Genomic DNA, 27,170 nt, shown 5'->3' with positions numbered 1-27,170 from the left:
GAGTCTATCATGGACATTATTGTGAATGATGATATCCACTTAATAACTTTTCTTTGTCAGTTGTCATTGAAAGGAGAACTTATAGAAATATTAGAAAATATCAAGCATGCAAATATTGTCATGTCAGAACAAAATATAAAGAATTAAAAAGTAGGGGGCTGGCCTCATGGCAGTGGTTGTTTGCGTGCTCCACTTCGGTGGCCCAGGGTTTCGCTGGTTCAGATCCTGGGCATTGACGTGGCACCGCTCATCAAGCCATGCTGAGGTGGCGTGCCACATAGCACAATCAGAGGCACTCACAATTAGAATATACAACTATTTACTGGGGGGCTTTGGGGAGAAGAAGGAAAGAAAGAGAGAGAGAAAGAGAAAAAGAAAGAAAGAGAGAAAGAAAGAAAGAAAGAGAGAGAAAAAGAAAGAAAGCAAGAAAAAGAAAGAAAGAAAGAAAGAAAGAAAGAAAAAGATTGGCAACAGTTGTTAGCTCAGGTGCCAATCTTTAAAAAAAAGAATTAAAAAATAATGTTTTCGTTTTTTTACCTTGTGTATTAGTCAGGGTTCTGTAGAGAAATAGAAAGAGATATCGGGTTTGTGGAATTGGTCCATGCAATGTGGAGGCTTGGTATAGCTAACACATGTAGAGTAGACCAGCAGGCTGGAGGCTCAGGGAAGATTTGCAGTCTGAGTCCAAAGGCAGTCTGCTGACAGAATTCCTTCATGCTTGGAGGAAGTCAGTCTATATTCTATTAAAGCCTTCAACTGATTGGATGAGGCCCACTCACATAATGGAGGGCAATCTGCTTTCCTTAAAGTCTACCAATTTAAATGTTAATCTCATCCAAAACATCACCACAGAAACATCAAGAATAATGTTTGACCAAATACCTAGGCACTGTGGCCCAGCTAAGTTGACAAATAAAATTAACTATCGTACCTTGTTGCAAATTGTACAAATTGTCCTTTGTGGCATAAACTTTCCAAACCTTAGGCTGTTGCTCTACCAACAAACCCTCCCAGTGAGAGTTCAGCAGGACCATTGCTTTTCTCAAATAAACAAAAGGATTCGTTCTCTTCCCGTGTTTATTTATCCCTGTTGCTCTCTTGAAAAAAGAGAAAATCTCTCTCTCTTTTGTATAGTCTTACTCTCTTCTTGTTTTTCTTTTTCTCTCTTATGTTCTGGTTGTTTGAAAAAATTATTTTATTGAGGTCATATTGGCTTATAACACTGTGTAGATTTCAGCTGTGCATTATTACATATCAGTTTCTGTATAGGCTGCATCGTGTTCACTACCAATAGTCTAGTTTCTATCCATCACCGTACATATGTGCCCCTTTAGCCCTTTAGTTCTTCCCCCACCCCCTTCCTTTCTGATAACCACTAATCTGTTCTCCTTATCTATGTCTTTATCTTCCACAAGTGAGTGCAATCATGCAGTGTTTATCTTTCTCCACCTGTCTTATTTCACTTAACGTAATATCCTCAAGGTCCATCCATGTTGTCACAAATGGCACGATTTTGTCCTTTGTTTATGGCTCAGTAGTATTCTATTGTATGTATACCATATCTTCTTTAACCATTCATCTGTTGATGGGCACCTCGGCTGCTTCCATGTCTTGACTATTATGAATAATGCTGCAATGAAATAGGGATGCATAAGTCTCTTTGAATGATTGATTTCAAGTCCTTTGGATAAATAGCCAGTAATGGGATAGCTGAATCACATAGTATTTCTATTTTTAATTTTTTGAGGAACCTCCATACTGTTTTCCATAGTGGCTGCACCAGTTTACATTTCCACCAGTAGCGTGTGAGGGTTCTCTTTTCTCTACCTCCTCTCCAACACTAGTGATTTCTTGTCTTGTTAATTATAGCCATTCTGATGGGCATGAGATGATATTTCATTGTAGTTTTGATTTACATTTCCCTAATAATTAGTGATGTTGAGCATCTTTTCATGTGCCTGTTGGCCATCTGTATATCTTTGGAAAAACGTCTGTTCATATCCTCTGCCCAATTTTTGATTGGGTTGTTTTTTGGTTGTTGAGTTGTATGAGTTCTTGACCTATTTTGGAAATTAACCCCTTGTTGGCTATAGGATTTGTGAATATTTTCTCCCAGTTGGTGGGTTGTCTTTTCGTTTTGTTCATGGTTTCCTTTGCCTTGCAGAAGCCTTTTAGCTTGATGTAGTCCCATGTGTTTATCTTTTCTTTTGTTTCCCTTGCCTGAGTAGACATGGTATTCGAAAAGAGTCTTAGCAGTCTAAGCATATTTTCTCCTAGGAGTTTAACAGTTTCAGGTCTACTGTGTGTCAGGCACAATGATAAGGCCTTTACACGCATTGGTCTTATTAAATTCTACCCCCCAAACTGTGAGCTAATATGAGGATTAAAGAAGTTTAATAACTGGACTGATGTTATGTTAGGGAGGATTAATGTAAAATTAAACCTAAGTTTTTTTTTATCTCATGGGCTGAAGTCTCCATTAGTAAGCTTTATTGCCTTTCAGGTTCTTTGTTAATCAGCGTTGCTTCCTAATGCCTAAGGTCTGTCAATTCACCACTGAACATCTTTTTGTGCCAAAAAGTAGGACAGTGCTTAATGAATGATAGGAAATAAGTCAAAAGTACACAGGAGCTGGTTTTCAGTGGTCAAATCTTGGGAAATTTGAGCATCAAATAAAATAATGATAATAAAGATTATGTCATTGAAAAAGATAAAAATTAGGAGTCAATGCTAATATAAATAAATAAATAAATGGAGGAGAGACAAGGGAAAACTTTTCCTAGTTTAGAAAGCCACTTAATACATGTACAAAGAATGACACAATTAGAAAAGCACCATTTGACAACCATCAGAAGAAGAATAGATTTAGGCAAGAATCATCAATAGATACTAAAACTAGTGGGAGAAAGTTTTGGGGAACAATAGGATATTAACATGGTCTCAATGTATCTCTCTCCAAATTACTTCTTAATTACAAGGAGAAAGACGGTAACCTGACAGTGGAGAAAACTCGCAAATACCTTCTTATCCAAGTGATCAAGAGAAATGACAACGTAATGGAAAAAACTGACATCATGTGACTCCTGTCAGATGCACTGAGGACAGAGCATCACTTCTGTGATATTGCTGCCAAAAACACATAAGCTGAATCTAATCATGAGTAAATTGAATAAATCCAAAGTGAGGGGGATTTCCACAAAATAACTGGCCTGTTGACCTTTAAAAGTGTCAGTTGTCATGAAAGATGGGAAAAGACTGTGGAAATTCTCCAGACTAAAGGAAACTAAAGAGACGTGACATTTGAATGCAATGTATGGTCTGGTATTTTCTTATACTATAAAGAATAAGATTAGGTCACTCAATGAAATTCGAATAGTTCTGTATTTTAGATAGTAATATGGAATCAATATTAATTTCCTGATTTTAATAATTATATTCTGGTTAAATGAGAGAATGTTCTTATTTTTAGGAAATATACACTGACATATCTAAAGGGTGATGGAATGATGTGTTTGTAACTTTTTCTCAAATGGCTCAGAAAAATAATTTAGTATAGATAAAAAGAAGAGAACATGGGCAAAGAGGTTAACATTTGGAATGTCTGGGTGAATTCTTTGTATTATTCTTGAGCCTCCTCTGTAAGTTTGAGCTTATGTCAAAATATAAAATTAAAAGGAAAATAACATTTCATCATAGAGAGCCAGATCTACTTTATAACCATATACATGTTGGGTTATTTTCTAGTTCATAAACCTAGATTTGAGACATCCCATCAAAGAACATGTGGATTTCTATTTTAATGTCAAATTACTCTCCAGAGTTATTGCATCAGTTTACATTTCCAGCAGTGTAGAGAGTTCCCAAACTTCTATAAGTTTCCCCAAATCTGATACTATTACATTTAAATGTTTGCCACTCTGATAATTATGAAATAGTATTTTGTTATTTGGATTTGCATGTCTCTGATTACGCTGATGTTTGAACATACTTTCAATGAGCTTTTCATTCATGGATTGTCTGATATATCTTTTGCCCATTTTTAATGTTTTTGTCTTTTCTTATTGATGAATAGAGAACTATTCATAGTTCTCTGTGTACAAATCTTGATTTTTTTATATGTAATGTTTTTAAAAATGTGTACGCATATTCATCTAAAAATTTTTACCTTTGAGGGTCAGAATAAGAGTATGTAGGCTGGAAATGTCAATTGAAGCTCACCATTCATTAGTCGTGTGTTGAAATGTGCTTGGAGGAAGCTTGAAGTATCGCCATGCCACTTTGCAGCTCATTTCAATAGTAGCACTCCTCAGAAAATTTTTAAAAAATTTTCATCAAAACTTCCTACTCCCTGATTCTAAATTGTGCAGTAAAATAGCCTCAACAACGTTTTCAATCCTGAAAATCCACTAGAATAATTCACTTCTAAGTCTATCCTTTGCCTCTTGGAAGACATTTTTAGATAAGGCTACAAGAAGTATGGGATTTTGTCTCAAGGTGTGTGTCCCACCTACTCACAACTTCACGGAAAATTAATACAGAAAACTGGTGTAAACATGGCGGCTTGATTATTGCAGGTTTAAAGAGACATAAGAAACCCAGCAGAGTTGTTTTGGAATGCAAGCCGATTGATCTTTATCTTTTCTAAAAGACGTAAATGTAATTTAAGAAACTTGTCCACAAACTGAAAGAAAATTTGCAAAGGATGGTAATGACCACCTTCAACACTGTACTGCTAAATTAAATATGACATTAATGGGAGCCATTTAACGCAGTTCAGCTCTGCTCTGATGGCCATTTTAATTGGATTGCTGCTGCTGCGAATAAAAAAGCCTGCTGACAGTGTTAGAAAAACTGGGCTTACACTAAAGTACCACCTGAGAAGATGTTGGATTTGAATTTGCACGTATAATCCATCCAGTTCAGTCGTCATGTCCCTCTGTCAGAAGTGCAATTGGATTCAGAGGTTGGACGAACACACAGTGGCTCATTGTCAATTCTATGGCCCATGTTCCGATGACATCTTTTTCCTGATCCAAACTCCCTCTCTGCTTGCCTGCTGTGGCTTCTGGTTATGTCACGTAGTTACCAGACAGTTCTTCTATCTTAAAGTGAGGCTTTCTACTGGTGACTACGAGCATTAAATGAGACTTAAGTTAAATATAAAATTGAAAAAGGATGAAGCTCATGCCAGAAGCAGAAATGACTGTGGGAAGTTTCCCCTGAACCTTATTCCCAGTCCTATGCAGACTCTTCTTTCACCTTTTTTAAATCTTTTAAAACAAACTTTTTCCAGCTTTTTTGAGATATAATTGTCGTATAACATTATATAAGTTAAAGACGTACAACATGATGATTTGATACACGTATATAGCGTGAAACGTTTAGCCCAAGAAGGTAGTTAACACATCCATTATCTCACATAATTACATTTTTTTTGTGGTGAGAATATTTCAGATTCTCTATCTTAGCAACTCTCAGATATATAACGCAGTATTGTTAACTATAGTCATCATGCTGAATATCCGATCCCTGGAACTTACTCACCCATAAGTTTATACCCTTGACCAACATCTCCCCATTTCTGCGACTCCAAAACCCCTGACAACCACCATTCTACTCTCTGTTTCTATGAGTTTCGTGCTTTTTTTCCTTCAGATTTCACATGTAAGTGAGATCATATATTATTTGTGTTTCTCTGACTTAGTTCATTTAACATAATGCCCTCAAGGTCCACCCATGTTGTCACAAATGGCAGGATTTCCTTCTTTTTTGTGGATACTATTCCATTGTGTGTGTGTGTGGGGGGGGGGGGTGTATGTGTGTATATATCACATTTTCTTTATCCATTCCTCTGTCAGTGGACACTTAGGCTCTTTCCATGTCTTGGCCATTGTGAATAACACTGCAATGAACATGGGAGTGCAGACATCACTTTGAGATAATCATCTCATTTCCTTTGGATGTATACCTAGAAATGGGGTTGCTGGATCATATGGTAGTTCTACTTTTAATTTTTGAGGAACTTCCATACTGTTTCCATAGTGACTGCACCACTTTACATTCCCACAATCAGTGCATAAGGGTTCCCCTTTCTCCACATCCTCTCCAACACTTATCTCTTGTCTAGTTTTGATAATAGCCATTCTAACAGATGTGAGATAATATCTCATTTTGGTTTTGATTTGCATTTTCCTGATGATTAATGATGTTGAACATGTTTTCATGTACCCATTGGCCATTTATATATCTTCTTTGGAAAAATGTCTATTCAAGTTATCTGCCCATTTTTTAATCAGATTTTTTTTTTTTTTTGCTATTGAGTGCTATTGAGTTCCTTATATGTTGTAGATATTAACTACTTATCAGAAATATGATTTGCAAATATTTTTTCCCATTCTGTAGGTTGCCTCTTCATTCTGCTGTTTCTTTTGCTGTGTAGAAGTTTTTAGTTTGATATAGTTCCACTTGTTTATTTTTGCTTTATTGCTTGTCCTTTTGGTATCATATCAAAGGATCATAGTCAAGACGAATGTCAAGGAGCTTACTGCCTGTGTTCTTCTAGGAATTTTATACTTGCAGGTCTTACATTCAAGTCTTTAATCCATTTTCAGTTCATCTTTGTGAGTTGTGTAAGATAGGGATCTGATTTCATTTTTTTGCACGTGAATATTTCTTTTCTGATCTTTTCAAGATATTTTTTATTTCCCTTTTGATTTCTTCTTTGACTCATTAAGAGTGTGTTGTTTAATTCCCACATACGTGTGAGTTTTTCAGTTTTCCTCCTATTATTGATCTCTAGTTTCAAACCATTGTGGTCAGAAAAGATACTACATATGATTCCAATATTATAAATCTGTTAAGGCTTGTTTTGTGGCCTAACACATGATCCATCCTTGAGAATGTTCTGTGTGCACTTGAGAAGAATGTGTATTCTGGTCTGTTAGATGGAATGTTTTGTACATGTCTACTAAGTCCATTTAGTCTGTAGTGTTATTCAGGTCTGCTGTTTCCTTATTAATTTTCTTTCTGGGTGATCTATTCAATGTTGAAAGTGGAGTATTGAAATTGAGGTCCTCTACTATTGTTATATTGCTATTTATCTCCCTTCAGTTCTTTTAATATTTGCTTTAGATATTTAGATGTGCCAGTGTTGGGTGCATATATATTTACACTTATTACATCCTTTTGATGAATTGACCCTTTCATCACTATATATATAGTGACCTTCTTTGTCTCTTGTGACTGACTTTTGATTGCAGGTCTATTTTATTTGATATAAGTATAGCCACTCCTGCTCTCTTTTGGTTAGCATTTGCATAGAATAACTTTTTCTATCCCTTCATTTTCAACCTATGTTTGTTGTTAAAACTAGGGGCCGGCCCTGTGGCTGAGCGGTTAAGTTCACGAGCTCTGCTTTGGTGGCCCAGGGTTTCGTCAGTTCAGATCCTGGGCACAGACATGGTGCCGCTCATCAGGCCACGGTGAGGTGGTGTCCCACGTGCCACAACTAGAAGGACCCACAGCTAAAAAAATATACAACTGTATACTGGGGAGATTTGGGGAGAAAAAAGCAGAAAAAAAAAGAAAAAGAAAAAAAGATTGGCAACAGTTGTTAGCTCAGGTGCCAATCTTCAAACAAAAACAAAACAAAAAACTAAAGTGAGTCTCTTGTTGGTAGCATAATGGCAAATTTTCTTTTTTTATCCATTCAGCTATTTTGTGTTTTTTAACAGGAGAGTTTAGTTCATTTATGTTTAAAGTTATTATTGGTAGGAAAGGACTTACTATTGCCATTGCTTTGTTTTCTGTGTTTTTAGCTCCTTTGTTCCTTTTCCTCTCTTACTGTCATCCTTTGTAATTTATTTTTTTGTAGTGGTATGCTTTAATTCAATTCTTTTTATCTTACGTGTTTACCATTAGGTTTACATAAAATGTCTTATAAATATAACCGTCTATTTTTTTTGTGGGGCCGAGGGGTGAGGAAGATTGGCCCTGAGCTAACAGCTGTTGCCAGTCTTCCTCTTTTTGCTTGAGGAAGATTGTCCCTGAGATAATACCTTTGCCACTCTTCCTGTATTTTTTGTATGTGGGATGCTGCCACAGCATGGCTTGATGAGCGGTGTGTAGGTCCACACCCAGGATCCAAACCCAAGAATCCTAGGCTACCAAAGCAGAGTGTGTGAACTTAACTGCTACACCACCAGGCTGGCCCCCTGTAACCATCTATTTTGAGCTGACAACAATTTACCAATTCCATATAAAAACTATACACTTTTACTTCTCCTCTGCCCATATTTAGTACTATTCGTGTCACACTTTACATCTTTTTATATTGTGCATCTATTAACAAATTACTGTAGCTACAGCTATTTTTAATATGATCGTTTTTAACTGTTATCCTGGAGATAAAAGTGATTTACACACCACCATTACAGCATTAGAGTATTCTGAATTTGACTATGTATATACCTTTACCAATAAGTTTTATACTTTTATGTGTTTTCATGTTGTAACTTAGCATCTTTTTATCTCAACTCAAAGAACTCCCCTTAGTGCTTCTCATAAGGCAGGTTTTTATGGTAATGACCTGCCTTAGCTTATCTTTTGCCTTAGATTTTCCAGGAAAACCTCTTTATTTCTCCTTTATTTTTGAAGGGCAGTTTTTCTGGGTATAGCATTCTTGGTTGGCAGTTTTTTCATTCAGTACTTTGAATATATCATCCCACTTCCTCCTGTCTTGCAAGTTTCTGCAGAGAAATCCACTGATAGCCTTATGAGGGTTCCTTTGTATGTGATGAGTCATTTTCTCTTGCTGCTTTCAAAGTTATGCTTGTCTTGTACTTTAAACATTATAGTGTGTCTTGAAGTAATCTTCTTTGGATTGGACTTGCTTGGGGTTTGAGCTTCCTGTACCTGCAACACATCTCTCCCAAGATCTGGGAAGATTTCAGCTATTATTTCTTTAAACAATCTTTCTACCCCTTTCTTTCTCTCTTCTCCTTCTGGGACTGCCATGATTTGAATGTTCATTCAGTTAAGGGTGTCCCATAATTCCCACAGGCCTTCTTCACTCTTTTTCATTCTTTTTCTTTTTGTTTTTCTAACTAGCTAATTTCAAATGATCTGTCTCTAAGTTCTCTGATTCTTTTTTCTCCATGATTAAATCTATTGTTAAAGCTCTCTACTGAATTTTTCGGTTCTGTCATTGTATTCTTCAGTTCTAAGATTTCTGTTTGGTTCCTTTTTATGGTTTCTATTTCTTTATTAAACTTATCATTTTGTTCACGCATTGTTTTCTTGATTTAATTTGGTTGTCTATCTGTGTTCTCTTGAATTTTGGATTTTTTAAGATGATTTTTTAAAATCCTTTGTCAGAGAAATCATAAATCTCCATTTCTTTGGGGTCAGTTACTGGAGCTTTATAAGTTTCCTTTGATGATGTCATATTTGCCTGATTCTTTGTGATTTGTGTAGCTTTGTTTTGGTGTCTGTGCATTTGAAGGAGAAAGTTCTTCTTTTAGTCCTTAGACTGGTTTCAGCAGGTGAAGACCTCCTCCTGTCTGTTCCTTGAGCTTCTGGGATTGTGTCTGGAATCACAGTTATGCTGAGTTAGAACCAGTTATGAGGCTGTTGCTGGGTCTGCACTGGGTCCATGGTTGGAGACCATGGGGCTCAGGTGGGTGTGGGTCCTCTCTGGTCCCTGGTGGATGCGATTGCCTCCAGTACCTTGTTCAGTAGGGTCCTGCTAGGACATGGGTCCACTTCAGGGTCCAAAATCAGGTCCTCAGGCAGCAGACCTAATACCAGCTACATGGTACATGTGGCTCCCACCATATTCCTGGGAGGGCTGCCTGGTTACTAGATAGGTCCCTGTGTGGGCAGGACTGGCCCTGGATCATGGCTAAGAGGGGCTGAAACTGAGCCTCAGAGCTATTTCAGGCTCCACAGCCAAGACTGAGGTCTGCAGACCTGTCTCTGGAGGCGCGGATGGGCCTGTCTCCCATAAGGTCCCTGGGTGGGCTGGACTGGCCCCAGACTGTGGCTGGAGGGGCTGGAGCTGAATATACAGCCCTTTCAGGATCTTCTGAGGTGCAGACATGAGTGTCTTCCACCTGCAGACCATTCTTTCAAAATTAGTTTTGAACTTCTCTTTCTAAAACTTAAAAAATAAAGCACCAGAAATATTTAGAATTCTTTCTTTAATTTCAAAGAATAAGAATCAAGACCATTATTTTATTTAGATTGCCCCAGAAAGAAGTTGTTGAATTTAATGTCAATTTATAAACTTGGGGCTATAGCTAATGGGAGAGCTACTAGATTAGAGAGTCTTCGGGTCAAAAATATTCATTCTATAAACTGTTGAAAAGCTATTTTCTAGTATACCACCATTTTTTGTGATTATTTTATTGTGAGCTATACACAAGTGATTATAGTCAGTTTACAACTTTCCCTCAATATAATTATTTCTTCAAAATCATTTGGAATTGACTATTTATGAACATTAATTGCTTGTTAAGAACTCTTAGGGGAAATATTCAATAACGGATGTACCTCTCTACACACACACACACACACAAACACAGAGCGTTATAAATTATTTAAATTGTTTATATTTCTTTAACACCATGCAAATATGCAAATAATTTTCTTTATTTTTTCAGGTTATTAATGTAGGTCTATTTGCTGTTGAAATAACATTCATAGCCAGAAGCCAAAGGCTGCAGCTGCCAAATGCTGCTGCTTTTTGTACAAAGGATGTTTTATAAATAGGATTAGTTTGAAAATGAACTAAAGTCATCGTTTTTCATCTTTTTCCACAACAAGAAGGTAGCCATGGCAAGGGGAACATGTAAGTTCTTAAATTATCTAGCACAATACAAAATGAGCCTCAAATAACTCTTTTTTTCATATACAAAAATTTAATATAATGCTGGATATGTGGTTCTGATAGCACTGCTTCAGAATAAGGCTGCTGCTACTGAAATTGCATCATCCATTGCCATTTAATTTCCTCTCTTAAGGAGGCAACCATTACATGCGAAAGTGGGAGTTAGAATGATGTCTGACAAAAACGCTCTATTGAATGCTTACAAATACATAAGAATTGATTTTATCTGCCTGGGATTTCTTCCTCTAATGTCAGCTACCAAGGCGTCAGTCAGATGAGATGAAATAGTTGGGCAGGTGGTATGAATGCAGGGTAAATAACCATGCTGAGTCAGAGACAGTGGATTTTCTATGGAAATGGAATGTTTCAGAAATACGAGGAGGAACAATAGTCTTTGGTAAGTACAGGCCTAAAGCTAGTAAACTTCCCAGGGATGGGTGACAGCAAAAGTTCTCAAACTGAGAACCCCTCACTGACAGCATTAACATTGTTTGGGAAATTATCAGAAATGAAAATTCATGGGCCACGTTCCAGACTTACTGAATCAGAAACTCTAGGGTATTAATGTGTTTTAAAGAGCCCTTCAGGTGATTCTGCTGCATGCTCAGGTTTGAAAACCACTGGTCTAGAAGAAATAATCATTTGCCAAAGGAAGGAATGGAGACTTGACTGAAAGCTCAATGGGGAAGGAGTTGAGTATGTGCTGGAAAAAGCAGAATCATGCTCAGTGGCAATACGGTGTGTAGATACTGACTACATGATGCATGGCTAAACCCAGAGTTGTATTTCACCAGCCCCTGTCTTAAACAGTAAAGTGTCTCAAATCTGAAAAAGGAAAACTGACATACAGATTATAAGGAAAATTCGAGATTTGTTTCTGATGAAACTATATTCATAAACTGGTCATGGTACATTGAGACAATTGGCGTGCATGAAAATTATTTAAAACATTTGCTTTAATTTGGGGAATCTTAGGCATTTACACTAAATTAAGCAAAGTACCTGTCTTAGGCAAAATATGATCTCTGAGTATGCAAATAAAGACTCCTGTCAGGGACTATATTATCCTGGAAGAGTGTCTAAAATCAGCCACACAATTTAGGAATATTTTATAGGCTTATCATGTCACGTTGACACAATGAGAGCAAATCAAAAAGAAAACTGCAGCATAAATGCATATTTACTGCAAGTTCTGCACACCTATGCAAAATATGAGAGAATTACCATCTTTCCTATAATCGTGGGGGATTATCACAATTTAAATTATAAAGGTACCACATGAGTTAAACTGAAAAGCCATTTAGCAGATTTTTCCAAGTCATGAGTCTGAAAATCATTTCCCTTCAGTAGCATGAGATAAATTTTATAGTTCAAATAGGAAAGATGTTTTAGAGTTATGTTGGTTACTAAAATATAAATCTTTATTCATATCAGACATGGACTAATACTATTAAAATTATTCTAAAAATTGTCATCAAGTCAAGAAGTTATAAATGGATACAGAAAGAAGGCTGTCAGTTTGACTGAAGCTTGTTTCTAAGTGATTTTTCATTATCTTCTGGGTAGGTCATGTGATTATATAGCTAAATAGCTAGAAAGTTGTATTAATCAGTTTAAATGGCAATGACATTCGGATAGTCATGTATTTAATATTCCCTTTGGAACTTAAAGTGCTTTTTCATATTAACAAAACATGACACTTGCTTCCTCACTTTCATGCTATTTGAAAGCATAATCCTTTACTTCTCCTTTTATCTTGAATCCGAGATCCTGCTTGATATGAGCCCTGTGTCCAGCTGTCTCTTGGAATATATCACCGGCGTTTTTGCTGACTATACACCGTTGGGGTTATTTTGCCATTATATACACAACACTACATTTTGTGTTGGATATTTTCCATTGCCCACCCTCAGCTAATCCTCTATTCTTCTCCATCCGGCTCTGTGCCTCAGGAAGCTGACCAGAATGAGCCGCATCACTCCGACTTCCTTACTCTCTGGCTTTGGTTAGCATTCAGCCGGCGTGGGGAGTGGGCAGGAAAGCAAAATGTATAAGGAGAGTGCAGTCCAAGAAATGATTCCCTCTGGCCCCTCCTTGCTCGGTTGAGACCAGTTGGCTGAGACCAGTTGCTAGGTTGAGCCACAGTTGTTGGCCGGCCTTCTCCTGCAGTTACATTACTCTCTCTGGGTCCCATGAACTGTTCTCTCCCTTTCTTCCTTTGTTTCCCTTAGTGCTGTTAACTCCCCTCCATTACCCATTTCAGTAGGCCATCTCTGCCCTTCAGAGACTTTGACTGTTGCAATGTTTGAGACATCTGCTGGGCACATGTCTGCAAAAGAGACAACACAGTACCAAAGCCGTGAAATTCCTTCTTTTGCCCTTTACCTGATTTTCAGAAAATCAGATGTGTTTGTATCACAGTGATATGTCTAGGTCTAGTCTTAGAAAAGCAAAAGAAGTACCAGAGAAGAAGTATTAAAACATTCCTTTAAAGCATTCGATAGAAAAATGAATTGATGCAAGCTATAATGCCTTGTGTCTACTGAGTACTTTATAGCCTATTAAGTGCTCTCACACACATCATCTCACTTGAAAAAAAAACAAGTCTGGGAAATGATGATAAAAGAAAGAGAAAAATTGACTTCATAACTTTGCCGAGTGGGTATAGTGTTTTATGTCTTTAGAGAACATCTTGTTCTGTATCTATGATCGTAGCCATTTCGATGTATATAAAGCTCATGCATATGTAAAGCCCCTTAGTAGGCATTCAGTAAATGATGAGTCCTTTCTCTAGTTCCATATGCAATGTCTAATTTTGCTATCATGTTGAATGATATCTAAATAAATTCCTGGATTTTAAAATTTCAAACAAATGTTCTATGCTGGAAGAGCTTGCAGTGCAGCTGGGGGTAAGCTACACACTATTATTTTTCTATTTATTATTTAAAGCATCACCTCAAAAGTTAGGGGCTTAAAAAATAATAATCGTTTATTATCTTTCCCAATTTCTGAGAGTCAGGAGTGTGGAAGTGGCTTTCCTGGACAGTTAGGGCTCAGCCCTCTCATGTGGCTGTTCATCTTGCCTAGAGTAGGCTGAAGGATCCATTTCTCAGGTAGCTCATTCACATGGCTGGGAAATCGATGCTGATAAATTGATTCCTATCCACATGGGCCTTTCCACAGGGCTCCTTGAATGTCTTTGTGACACGTCTCCCAAGTGACTGATCAAAGAGAGCAAGGTTAAAGTTGCAATGCCTTTTAAGACCTAATCTGGGGGTTACACACCGTCATTCTATACTCTATTAGTCACAAAGGCCAGCCCCGACTCAATGTGGAAGTTGAACACACGAAGATGTAGATATTTGGAGTTATCTTGGATGCTTGCTACCACATAGACCTAGGAAATAAAACAATAATGTGATTAGGTGTCCAAATGAGGGTTATGGAGAGACAACGCTACAGGAAGTCAAAAGGTGGAAGATCAATGAGGCTTGGTATTGTAGAGAAGACATAGAGGATGGCACTAAATTTGGAATGGTAGGATCTGTAAATGTGGGGAGGGAAGAAAACATGGGAGAACAAAACTTTCTTGGACAATGTAACAAAGCAAGGATGACCAGCTATAGCGCATATGAGTATTCTTACAGATGAGTAGTGTGAGGTTTGGGAGCAAATATGAGCCAAATTGGGAATTCGAATTTAATCCTTGTAGGCAACAGAAAGGCATGTAACTAACATAATGAAATTAATACTGTAAGATTAAGCTGGTAGTAAAGAACTTATTAGAGCAGGATAGTAAGAAGGCCATTGGAATTGTTTAAATTTGAAGGAATAAAGACTAAAACTAAGTTATGCTGGCAGTTGGAAGTGATGGAGAAGAAAGGATGGATGTCAGTGACATTTTGGAAGAAGAATTCATGAGAGTCAGTTGTAGACAATGCCTGAGTAGAGTGAACATTGACCCCATGTCATCAAACATGATTAACCCAGAGAATGAAGATACCAATAGTGATACCAATAGAGAACCAAAGAAGCTAGTTTTTCGGGCTTGGAACAGGTGAAAAGCTGTTAAGCTCATTAACAAGGTGATAAGCTGCTGATAAGCTTGGACAAGTTGAGTCCAAGATGGGACAACGAAGTAAATAAAAAAAGACATATTGAAACGGTGTTTTCACTTGCAGCACCTGCTATTTTTTGTGATTCTCTCCAGCCATACTTCTGCTTTTTTAGAAAGAAGTTGCTCCACTAAAAATAATTCTTGTGATGAATAGTGTATTTCACACAGCTCCAGCAGACAGCCTGGCCAGTTCTCTCTAATGACCTCACAATTTAAACTCAGTAGTCAGGTATGATGAGAGTCTAGAAAATAAATGAGAAATAGGAGGCAAAGGAAGCTAACAAGAGGGAGAAATGTGGAATTTTTAATCTATTATATGAACAAGTGAGGCTCTGACAATTGTTTACATTTCCTCTATGGAAATGAGTGCTATAAAATCATCAATGTGGATACTAGAGGTCGGCAAATCTCAAACTGAGGCCAAAAGAGCTACGGTGACTTGACCAGTGTTACTTACTAGTTAGTGCCTGGTACGCATATCTTAAGACTATAAAAGATTCCAGCTCTTTCTATGATGACAATATATATTTTTAAAGAAGTTCGTTTTTGAACTGATAAATAAAAAGTAGAAATATCAGTTTTCCTTGGTACTTATCCTGGCATAATGTCTTGATTGGTTTAAAGATAGAAACAATCACTATCAAAATATGTATTTGCTAAGTATCTAGTTACACAAAGAGCTGAGCCAAAAATACTTGAAACAGTTCAAATATATTCACAGGCAAAATATGACCAATTTTACAATAGTGGTACAGGTGGTAAGAGTGGAGAACATAAAAGGAAATCAATCAAGTTTGGAAGGGGAAAGAGGTGGGACGTGAGGGTGCTCGAAACACATTAGAACATAAAATACTGCACATGCCAGGCATTTAAACATCGTTTTACTTTGAAAATCTTATACATAAACAATAGCACAATGAAGCCCCATGTATCATCACCGAGCTACAAAAATCATTGACCCGCACGTGCCAAGCATTTTATAAATGTCACTTCATGTTAATACTCAAGGAGGATAAAAGCTTTACCCAAGAATATACAATTAGTAGGTGGTCAAGTTGGGGTTTGAATTCATGTCAGTGTGGCTTCAACATCCTGGCTCTTTCTACAATAGTCAAAGTAGAGCAAGAGGAGGGGTGTAACCTCCAAAACACATTCCCAGAGAGTGTGTTGGCCTAATAAAGGATTTTATCCTCACCCTGGCAACACTGGCACACATACTTTATTTAGATTACGCATAAAATAAACATAATTTTGAATCAATACATAGTTGGAAATCAAAGTACACATAATATACACACATCCCTGACAAATATCTTTAATCTATGGCTCTGAAATGTCTTTGGCATCTTACAAAAGCTTGTTGAATCAAATGTGAGTATATCCATGGGGAAAAGGAAAAAAATTGGGTAAAGCACTATCCGGCATGTCAACTGATTCTGTAGATAAAAATAATTAATTCTGATAACGCTTAGCATTGTTCTTGAACATTGATTTTGATCCCTTAATTAGAGAATCTTTTATGTATAGGGATCATGTCTGATTTCTAGTTTGCCTTTCTCGTAGAGCCCAGAACTACGCTCAAGAAGCAACCAGAACTCAGAATCTATTTGCCGAGGAATTCAACAAGTTGATTGAGGCTTGGATTCTTGCTCATTTCTCATCCACTCCATTGCCTACATCAATAGGGAGAAACGTATAACTTCTGTCAGAACTGTCATGTTAAATAAATGAGCATCCTGTTGTACTTGTCATTGTTAGAGGATGCAGGGAAACGTGTTTTCACAATAGACCATGAGATTTGCCTGTAACTGTTGCTAAGGCAACAGAAGGAAGGGAAGGCGTGTCGGGTCCTTTGCTGCCCTTTTTTAATATCTTTGGCTTTTTCTGAACTCCACCAGTTGCTTCTGCCTCAGCAGACATATAGGACTCTATGGCAATTGAAATATGGTGACAGACACCAGGGTTAGCTCTTTATGTCTTATCAATTTTCTGTTTTACTAAGGTTGGAGAAATCAACGGTGACTGTGAAGAAGGAATAGCATCAGAACAATGCAGTGCATGGGGACAAACAATTCTCATTTTGAAGGTCACCACACTGCGTGAGTTTCAATGAAATGATGCTGCTAAATACAGAGGATGTCTGGAGGGAGACCTTAGAAGTCACGCATCAAACTTTGTAAAGACTTAGTTGCCTGGCTGTATTTCAGAGCATGATTCCCAACCAAGAGCAAAGAGCAAGCCAAATTATTTTCAAAAGCCTTCTTGGGGGCCATTAAGGGTTTATGACAACTTTATATAATGAAGACTTAAATTTTTACTATGCAGTTTGAAATTACCACCATGCCCTGTAAAGATAAATCTGACACTTGAAGGAAGGCAGGAACAAAATCTTATAAATTGTAGTCATAGAATTCTTCCTTATACTGAGACAAAATATTACCGCTGTAACTTCTATCTGTTGGCCATAGTCACAAGGCCTTGGGGCCACAAAAAATAAGTATATTTTCAGATGAAAAACTACTCACTAGTAAGCTGACTCACTTTCTTCTCCTGGGTCTATAAAGGGAAAAGAGATAGGGTGGTGGGTTGCTGAGGAAGTCTCCCGTCTATTTCCCTTCCTCCCCCCACCCATCTCTAGGTAGCCTTTTCCTTCTCCCTAGAAATGGATTGGGTAGGAGAAAGGGCTGGTAAAACCAAGGAAAGTTTACTTAATGGGCACGACCATGATATGGCACTGCTACTATCTGGGCTTCACATGCTGGAGTCATATTACCCCTCCAGGGGAGCCTCCTGGGCAGCATCAAAATAACTCCAGGCTGACTCCCTCCATATTTTGACCTTCAGCACAAGAACAGCCACTCCCAGAGCAGCCCTTTCTGCTCTGCTGTCCTGGGCAACTGGCCAGCACAATCTTGCCTTTTATGTTTTTTAGATGTGGGTCTAGAGCCAGTCTCTGTACCTCACAAATTCTAGATTTCTAAGTTAAGCTTCCCAAGTGGCTTTCTGGAAGCCCATCTATCTCTACTTGATGTGAGGAATAAGCACAAATACATCTCTGCCCTGCCCCACGGTAGGGATGGGTGACAAAGAATGTCATAGCACTCAATTAGCTGCTTCTGAAGAAATTATCCCCAAAACCAGTCTTCAGCCTTCCAAATATCCCCAGATTTTTGCCTTATCTTTTTTTCCCTTATAATTCCTGCATAGAGGATTTATCCTCATACTTTGACGTATTAAAGGGGCACTTAACACCCCTGTTTTGTCCTCCTTCCCGGGGCTTCAAACAAAACTGAGGCCAACAGAGTCCTGCTTTAACATCCAGTTACCCAAATGTCACCCTTCACTCTCTTACTCTCTCTACTCTACCCTTTGATCTGCAAGTCCAATGTGGATGTCAGACTCCTCTGGACAGCACTTTCCTCCTCAGCCCCCACTGCTTCCCATAGTTTCTCCTTGCCGGACTTCCTACCTTTGGAAATATCGTACCCTTCTCTCTGTTTACCCAATTACCATGTCTCCATTTTTTTGCAGCCTATTGTTTTTTCTTTGGTATCTTATTCTAGAAAGTTCTATGGTGGCTTTCTACAGATGTAAAAAAAGTTATTTTTTTAACCATTTTTCAAAGGTCTCTTTGGATTCACTCTTTTATTCCCCCCATATCCGAGTTTGTGTCCCTTCTCCTATTCACTCTGACCATTCCCTCCACTTAGGCTCTCCTCTTTGTCAAAACTGGGCCATATTCTGACAATACTGTCACGTCAGCCATAATCACCAAGTACTCCCTAAATACCTAGAGTATTTATAATTTTCTGAGTAGCATGCAAGATTAAGGAAATTTAGGGTCTGCCCTCAGGGAGTTTCATTTTCATTGGTCAGGACGGAACACATCAAAAGAAATGGAGAACATTCAATATATTAAACTATGTGGTCTGACAATGGTTAGATTTTCACCTGGACCATAAAGTTGGCTTTTGTAAAGCTTAAAGAGATTCTGAAATCTTTCCTGATCTGCAAAGTCTTTCCACTTTGCTCAGAGAAGGACTACCTGTTTTACTGACAATTTGGGACATGTTCGGTCCACAGATATACTTGCCTTGGCCTTCCACCACAAACATAAATTTTCCGTAAACTTGTACATGAGATGAATTTTTAATTTATGTTTTACACACATTAGTTAAACCGTTTTACTTCTGGTTACACTTGCGCCTGATCTTTAGCATCTAAATTGTTGGGTAAAGAATCAGGTTCTTATTAGTCCTTTTCATTCTTTTCCAGCATATAGACTTATTAGGAGTTCAGGGCTCTGTGATGACGATAATAACGTTAATGACAATAATGACTCTTCCCATTTGCATTACACTTTACAAAGTACTGTCGTGCACATTATCTTATTTGATTCTAAAAATGCGCCTGTGATGACTATGCCTACTCTGTTCATGACTGAACCTCTCAGAGCCCATAATAGCTTCTCCGCCTCCACGAGCTCTGCTGTAGAACTCTCTAGAGAGCTACATCCCTGAGTTCTGTTGCTCAGGTAACTCTCCAGGCTCGCAAGCCCATTTGCTCAAGCTTCTCTGACCTGGACTGTAAATCTGTTGATTTGGGTCCTGTTCTTGCTATCAACTCTCTCCCTTAGACTTGACAGAGCCACTTGCTTCTTAGGGCTGTCTTCCTCCGGAATATTGATGTTGGTTCCACTCTGCTCTGTGCCCTGTGTCTGGGCACCATCACTACCCACACCCAGCTGCAGATCTTCAGATCACAATCTTGACCCTGCTCATTCTGGGAGGGAGGTCATCAGTGTAGTCGCCAAGAAGAGGAGTAGTCTAAAACCCCCAACTTAGAGACCCTCCATGAGTTGCTATTTTCTTCCCACATGGAAGCATGACTTTAGGATACAGCATCCTCAGTGGAGTCAGCCCATCATTTTGAAGGCCTGCAGTTATTGTTGTTTCTAATGTAGATTTGATGCTAGCAGAAAATGAGGTCAGTTTTCCAACATTTGTGATGATACTAAGTGTGTCCATTGGGACGATGTTAGATGATACCCAATCCCACAACTTAGTTTCCTCAATGGTTTTCCTTATGAAAACTTGACCACTACCTCTCTAACTTTTGCTTTATGAAGGATTATAAAAAAATAGCTCCAGTTTTCATGAATTCTTCTTATTGCCTAGAAGCAGAACATAGCAATAGGAGTAGCAACAGGAGTGCCAATAACTTGCAGGAATTAAAAACCAAGCAGATAAATACAGGGATGGCAGAAAGCCTGAAGGATGAAGATAATGTTGGGAGATCACAGACAGCCTCTATAGGAAGAGTTTGCACACGTCACACCTTTATCCTAGACAAAGGTTTTTCTATTTTAAAGTAAGTTGTTCCATATTTCCCGAGAGGAAACTGTTTCAAGTGCTTTTACTTACAAGTTGAGAGCATTATAAGTTGTGCTTTTATTCTTACATTATTAAAATTTAGGTGATTTGTGACAAAATAGGCAAAACCAACAGAAGTATGAATGTGATTTATGTTTAGGGGTTGTAGAAAATATAAATTGATTTCTTCATTTTTTTATTGTCGCTCTATTTTCACTGTAAGTGCATTTTGGGAAAAGAAAGGGGAAACAATAAAAATATCTATAAAAAGAGTTCCTACAGGATGTTTAGAGGACAGAAAAATTCCCTCTGTTGAGGAATTAAACGTCTTCCACTAATGGCTGAATTTGTTCTCATCACTAAGTGGGTTGTGTGTCAGTTGAGAAATGTTAAGACTGGGTTGGCATTTCCAACGAAGCTTAGGAAGCTTGTCAGAGTGGGTGTGCAGCCTAGGGTTCAGACAGGATTTCCCAGAGGTTTTAGTCTCTCTTCACTTCTTTCAATTTGGCTTTCTCTTTAGCTGGCTCCTATTAGCGTTTCAAGCTTGTGTTACTATTCTGGCTTTCAATAGTACCAAATCCTAAAGTAGGCTGTAAATCTGTATCGCAATGCTTCACATAGAAAAACACACTTTTGCATCTCATGCCATAGAATACGGTTCCAAAACTTGGCAGTCTCACCAATACCTTGACCCTTTAGCATTCTAGGTAGTTGGTCTGTCACTTTTCTTTTGTTTTTTACCTTTTTAAAAAATGGAGTATTGAGTTAGTCAGGCGCGGGGGCTAAAATTCTCTTCAGTGTGGTTTTTCACAGCATAGCGCTTTCATATATGCAAGGAAAAGAATAACCCTCCCAGAAAAGAACTGCAAGATGGACTATCTAGCTGGTCTCTGATATAATTTGACTCTAAGTGCAACTCAAGGCATTAACATTAATTCTCATCACTCAATTTTATATTCCTATTTTTCTGACATTTTCTTAAACCTGAGGGAGTGACTTTTTTTACCCAGTGTAGACTGTGCTCTTGTCTTATCAACTTTACGCCCATTTCACCTCAGCCACACACATGAATCAGCTGTACCCAGACTCCATGCCTGAATCCTGAGCATTGAAAGTCCTCTCTGTGGTCACAACTCCTGTGGCCGTTCACAGCTACATTGCACACACCAAGAAACTGGCTCCTTGACATGACAGCTTCCAGTCACTGAGCCATTCCACGCCCCAGCCGCCTTCTACTCCTTCAGTTGCTCCCTTCCACCCAGACGCCATAATCGAAATGTCAACTACATTTGCACCACAATCTCTGATAATTCACTACTCCCACTTTGTCCCCCATGACTCAATTCCAGTTTCTATTTCGTTCATGGGAAGAGCAGAGCTAGGAGACAATGATCTGGTCACCTGGCCTGGCCCTTGCACATTTCTAACTTTCCTCTGGGTGACACAGTCTACTCAGCAACCTTTAAGTCACCTCTAATCTGCTGCACAGCAGCCCCACGTCTCCTGCCCCTTCTCCTCAGGAAATGCCCTACGTGAGAAATCCGAAAAGAACTGGCACAAATTCCTGCAAATTCTTCCTCTCTGATGCTAATGTTTTTAGTTTTTGTTCACTCTTAGTTTATTCTTTTCTGTAAAGCTTCTTTCCAGGAATACCACCTCCACTCGTGTGCTTGTCCCATCTGTTGAGTGGAGGCTAAGAGGAAGGCTGATTCACGTGGGAGAATGGCAAGAGTTGAGGAAGAGAATTTCTGCTTGTGACCACGTCGCCAACAGCCAGAAATTATGCCAGGACTGACTGTGACAAAAACAAGGTTTAAAGACTCTGCTGGGATGAGACATCTCAAGGAGGAGACTGGAGTGGACAGGTGTTGGTCTCGCTGCCTATTACCAGTCATTCCTTTCTTGGGCAACAACACTCTAATTTTTTTAGACAATCAACCATTCTTCAGTCTTGGTGGGACTCCTGATCAAGGTACCCCACTTCACTCCTGCCAAAGGATGGGTGAATGACCCCAGCTTAGCTGAATTTGACTCTTGACCAGAATGACGCATGAACTATTGACCAGATTCAGGCTGGCAGTGATAAAGAATATCTGTTCATTTCTGAAGGCAAGGGCCCAGAGCTGCTCTGAAACCTGTTTCTTCCATTTTCCTTTCAATTCCACAAGCTATCCTATGTACTTTAAATTCCTTTTTCAATTAAATTACCCCGAGGCAGTTTATATTTCTTGCAAACGAAGAAATCTAAATTACATGGGACTTGAGTAAGTGAACGTAATATGGTGCTGAAGAAAGAGCATTGGGTTAGGAGTCAGAAAGCTGAGGATCCAGTTCTAGTTCTGCTATTGAAAGCTGCAATTTTTATTTGTTCCTCTGTTGCTTTACCTCCAGAATGAAGATTCTCACCTGAGGGGGCATATCCAGATCTCTTGGGTAGCTTTTAAAAACCATGTACACTCATTCCTCATGCAAATTCTGTCCAAAAATCTCTCCCTTCTCCTCACCTCTCTCATGTGTTGTCTTACCAATGAAAATTACAGTCCCGTGACCCTCCATTACTCACAGAAGTATGTTAAATCCCTCAGGTGTCTTGGGTGGGAAAATATTCTACTGAACTAGAATATTTCCAAAGGTCCTTCTAGATCTAATGTCCTTTGAGTTGATGAGATACTTTTTCAAAAATACAACTGTTTTAGACAGGTTATGAAAGAAAATTTAAAGCAAAAGCAGATGGAGACCTAGGAATAGAAATTGGAATCAAATCTCAAAAATTGGAGGAATGTTTTCCAAAGATTTTGATGTGAGTTTCCTTAAGTACAATGACAAAACTTGTCGCAAATATATTCATCGGGACTCATAAGACTCCTCATATTTTAATTCTTCAGCACAGAAATCTTTGATTTTGTGAAAAGACCACTTAATTAAAAAAAATTGCTTCTTGTTTCTTTAATACACTCTACATTTAGAAAATTTCCTTTGCACTAAATATTAAGACTATCAACGTGGTCACGTAATAGCTAACGTTCAGTGTCTAAAAGAAAAGATTTTTGGAAAGTTTTCATGAGCGCTACTAATCTAAGAAAACTTGGTATCAAACCTTTCTGAATGATTTGCTATTCACTAATGAAATATACAACAAATATTAATGATACAAAAAGAAAAATAGTTTAAATAAACCAAATATACACTAGTGAGCTAAAATGAAACATACATTAAACATTGAATAGCTGAGACATCAAAGAAATATCTAAATAAAAATTTAAAATATATGTTAATGAGTCATCATTTCTGTTCTTCGGTACTGGCTTCTTTGAATGGAGAAATGTGAAGAATATGGAAGCCACAACCACAGTCTTTAACTGCTGATCAACTGTGACATGATCAACTCCTAAGAGTCCAATTAAGTTTGTATAATGAGTATACTTTATTTTAATGAAGTCATCAGTTATTTTTAAATTTTCTTTCTGTTTTACACACTCACACGTGTATACCACCAGCACCACCACCATAGTATTCAGGGCAACAATATTTAATATTGCTGTATTTTGGCACTTAAAAGAGCATCCTCTTTGATATGATGTTCTTTGCCCCCCAAATTGCTTAAGCTCACATGGAATAGACCCATATGCTTATAATATTCTGCAATTTCTGCAAACTGTTCACCATATGTTCCTACTAGAACTTTTAAAATTGTTTTATCCTTGCTGCATCAATGATTTCGAAGGCTCATGCACGCATATAATTATGAATATAACTTCATCCTCTTCATTACTTTTCCTATACCTTTTATAAGTTCTTTTTATATACCGGGTAAGAAACATTTGTTCAAAGAAATGAGGTAATTAAAATTTAAAAGCTAATCATGAATATAATTAGTTCCTTACCTTAGCAGTGAACATTCACTTAGGAAACTTCTCATTATTTCAACAATAATTACACTGGCAGGAGGACAGTGAGGTATGTAATTTATGATAATAATTATGCCATTTAACTGTCTGTATCTTTCCTAAGCAAATCTTTGTGAGAACTGATGCTTCGGTGACACTCAGCGTTACTTCACAGTTGTTCACTCAGTCTGTTTTGCAAGTTTCATTCACTAGTTCATCAAAAGGAGATAAAATACAGGATAACATGCCATAAACGGACAATGAAGGGCCAAACAAGATGCATAATACTTTGTGAGAACATCATATGACATAGTTTCACCCACGAGGCACTCAAATTTTGGGTCTTGCTTTTTGCTTAGCATTGAATTGCAAACATTTTTCTGTGCTGTTGTACAGTTTGGGGAAGCGATGAAAGGAGTTTTCTACCATCGTGTTTATGCATTTGTGCAACTTTTAAGGGCCGTAAGGGAAGAAGCATTGCAGGGCAATTTTAATTTCTATGGAAGACTGTGAGAGAAGTTACAGAGATGTTTATTAAAAAAATCAAGGATAACCTTTGAAGAGATTTGTAAAAAGCTTTCATATTTCAATGGGAGGTAAGAAAAGAAAGCAGAAAAGAAAAGGCTAGAGAGAAAATGAAAATAAGATGGTAGAAATAATTTTAACTAGGCCAGTGATAACAATAAATATAAACAGATTAGGTTTTAAATGTAGATAATATCAGACTTGGATTAAAAATAAAAGAGATATGTGCTATCTATGAGAGATATATCTAAAGCAAAAAGGTTTAAAATGAGATAACTGGAAAAGAGACAGCTGATAAATACCAAACAAAATAACATTACTATCAGATAAAATAGTATTTTGAGGATAAAAAGTACTAAAAGAAACAAAAGGAGATGCTAAACTATGATTTTTAAAAAGACATTCAATCATATATATCTTCAAAATATATAAGATGAAACTGATAGAATTACAAAGACGTTAAAAATCTACAAAAGTATAGATTTTAATTCACCTGTTAAAAATACTAGATTAGGGAACCAGCCCAGTGGCATAGTGGTTAAGTTCATGTGCTCCGCTTTGGTGGCCTGGGGTTAGCTGGTGTGCATCCCGGGGGCAGACATATGCACCACCTATCACGCCATGCTAAGGCAGGCGTCCCACATACAGAATAGAGGAAGATGGGCAGGGATGTTAGCTCAGGGCCAATCTTCCTCCAAAAAAAAAAAGTAGATTAAATAGAATACATATATTCTATGAATATTTATACTATACTTTAATAGACATATATTCTATTAAATATACTATTTTTATAGTAGATAAAATATATAGAGATATTATATATATTTATATATGCACAGACACACACACACACATATATATATATGATTAGAGATTAATTTAAAATACCTAAAAGTACCTGTTTTGTATCTTTCATAATTGGGACACTTTATTTTTTCTCTCTATTTTCTAATTTTCTTCTTTGTATGTCAAAAAATTTCTCCTTATAGATACATGTCATGTAACTCTGTCATCTTTTGTGCAAAAGATCTGAAAAATCAGTTATCTTTATGTCATTGGAAACCAGAAACGTTATTTGAACTGCATTCCACACCATGTCACTTAAACTTGGGCCAATTCACTTTCCTCAGGAAGCTATTGGACATCAGGAAAATTGATGACATTTAGGCAGGGGTCAAAGTGTCCTTAACCACGATGGCCACTTCTTTACCACCATTCTTTGATATGTGTAATTGAATTTTTCTCAGTTTTATATGCAGTACAATAACAACACAATTTTGTTATTTTTATCCTACTTTTCCCCTACTCCTTCCAACTAAACTGCCCCCCAATTCCTTTCCTAAACTGAAATTAGGGAGCCACCAATGATCAACAAGGCAGTACCAGCAAGTGTGCTGTTGTTTTTAACACTTAATCAACTAGAGATTTTGCCCTAAGCATTTGTCCCAATGACTAACTCACTTTTACTCTAACATGTTTGGCCCTGGTTATATTTCTTAAGCATGAGTATTTGTCACATATTTTCACATATAATAAGTTATAGTCATGTGTTAGTTAAAGCCCATTTTACTAACCTTAAAGGGTGGTTCAAAAAGTAAAATTTATAATAAAATGTATGGTCTCTCCATATTTTGTGCATCCAGATCTTCATCACCTTTCCTTTTTATTCTTTTTTTCTATCTCTTTTTAAAATCTCTTGTCCACTTTCTCCATACCCCACAAAGATCTTCAATAGACAATTTCTTCTTAACCATTTCATCTAAGCCTCCCTAGCCTCCTCCAAAACTTTATTGTTTTCTTTGCTCTGGGAGAGAATATATTCCATCTAGAAGGAAAGGTAATTTCTCAGCTTTGATCATCAAATTTGATGTTTTGTTTATTTGCTGTTCCCCCAGCATGACAGTAGTCGTTACGTGAAAGTTTTGACGAGATTGAAAGGGCTTTATGACCCAGGTTTGGCAGTCTTGCCCATCAGTTTACTAAAATCAGAGGTGGAGAAAATGCAGGATGTTAATGGGGATGTGTCCAGTCGTGTGGGAGAAGGAAGCCTGCTCCTTCCAGCCACAGTAGATTGTGGAAAGTGAAAGAGAGGTAGGGGAAGAAAACATTTGGACAATTGCTTCCTGACTTTCCCATATGCACAAAAGTTTCCAAGAGGAGAGAATGAGAAGCAGAAATTTTCCACCCCCTTCCTGCTTAGAACTTTGGTTGGAGGCAGCCAGTCATAATGACCTTGCCGGCATGAGGGCGACAAGAGACAGCACAGGGGAAAGCGTTCAGATTCTTGAGTCTGGAGCAATCCCCAAACACCTTCTACTCTGCTTGGCCAGGAAGAGTTCAGGAGTTCCTCATGTTCCTCCAGCCTCCCAAGTGGGGGTTCA

Source organism: Equus caballus, chromosome 31 (genome assembly GCF_041296265.1).
Source record: "Equus caballus isolate H_3958 breed thoroughbred chromosome 31, TB-T2T, whole genome shotgun sequence".
In the NCBI taxonomy this organism is placed as follows: Eukaryota; Metazoa; Chordata; class Mammalia; order Perissodactyla; family Equidae; genus Equus; species Equus caballus.
This window is presented reverse-complemented; position numbering follows the sequence as displayed.